The sequence below is a fragment of the Lactuca saligna genome, chromosome 8, assembly GCF_052625555.1.
Source record: "Lactuca saligna cultivar CGN05327 chromosome 8, ASM5262555v1, whole genome shotgun sequence".
NCBI lineage: Eukaryota > Viridiplantae > Streptophyta > Magnoliopsida > Asterales > Asteraceae > Lactuca > Lactuca saligna.
In genome coordinates, this window is record NC_136424.1 from 281,612,293 (window position 1) to 281,613,578 (window position 1,286).

Below are 1,286 nucleotides of genomic sequence, written 5' to 3' on the forward strand. Positions count from 1 at the left end.
TCATGAGAGGAGTGTATTTGAGTGCTTAAGGGTCTCTTACATCACTAGGAAGGGTTCTAAGGTTAAATCCATGGCTTGAGTGGTGTTTTGGGTTCAAAAGGGGCACTCCCTTGGAGTTTTGCGGTCATTGGACCACTCCTTGGGATTTTACGGTCGTGAACACCATGGTTTACATTCGTAAACCCTTGTACACCCCTTATCCTTCGTTTTTGAGGTCCTTAGCTCACTCCTAAAAGTTTCTAAGTTAAGGTCCATGGCTAAATAGGGGATTTAGGGCTCAATTTGCATCATTTGAGGGAGTTTACAACCTAAGAGTGTTCCTGGGCTGTAAACCCTCTTTTAAGCCTCCAAACTTAATGTTTAATGTCTAAAACACTTCAAGGGTAAGCTCTAAGTTAGCCTCTAAGCCTAAGGAAGGGATTTGGGGGCATTTTGGCACCCTTTTATGGGTTTACGCCCTAAGAGGATTCTTGGGTCGTAAACTTTTTGTTCTTGACCTTCTTGGATGATTTTCAAGCTATATAGACATGTAATGAGCTTTAGAACAATCTAGGGTAAGAGAACTTACAGTTTGGGGGCGAAAACTTGCGGATTTTTGGAAGAATCCGGCCTTGAAGAGAGAGTGAGTAGAGAAAGAGAGAGAGAGAGTGACTGGAGTGGTAAAAAGCTTAAGTTGGTGATCACTCAACCGTTATATAGAGTTTGAGTTTGTGGCCAGGTGGAAATATGCCCAATACCGATGCTAAACGGGGCTTATGGTCGTACCCGATTAAGTGGTCGTAATTTGACTTGATTGTAACTAAAACTTTTTAAGGGGATATTGAGGGTGTTTCACGTGTTTCTAATTTGTTCTAATCCTTATGGAGTCATAATAAAAGTTCAAATTTTAATTTCTCTGATCCCAATGTTAACGGAAAAGTTTTAATAAAAACGAGGTCTATTAACGAAAATGGGATTCAGTGACAGAAGAAATTTTAGGTTGGCATAGTTTAAGGTAAAGACCCAACTTGACTAAGCACGGATATTATCCATATCAGTCTGGAAGCTAGCATCAATATACCCTACAACTCTCAAGTCATCACTCCCACCAAGGGTAAGGACCTAGTCCTTAGTCCTCCGCAGGTACTTGAGGATATTCTTTACCGCAGTCCAGTGAGCCATTCTAGGATTCCCCTGATATCTACTAACCATGCTCAAAGGAAATGCTACATCAGGACGAGTACAAGTCATAGCATACATGATCGAGCCTACCGCGGAAGCATAAGGTACTTGACTCATTTCCGCTA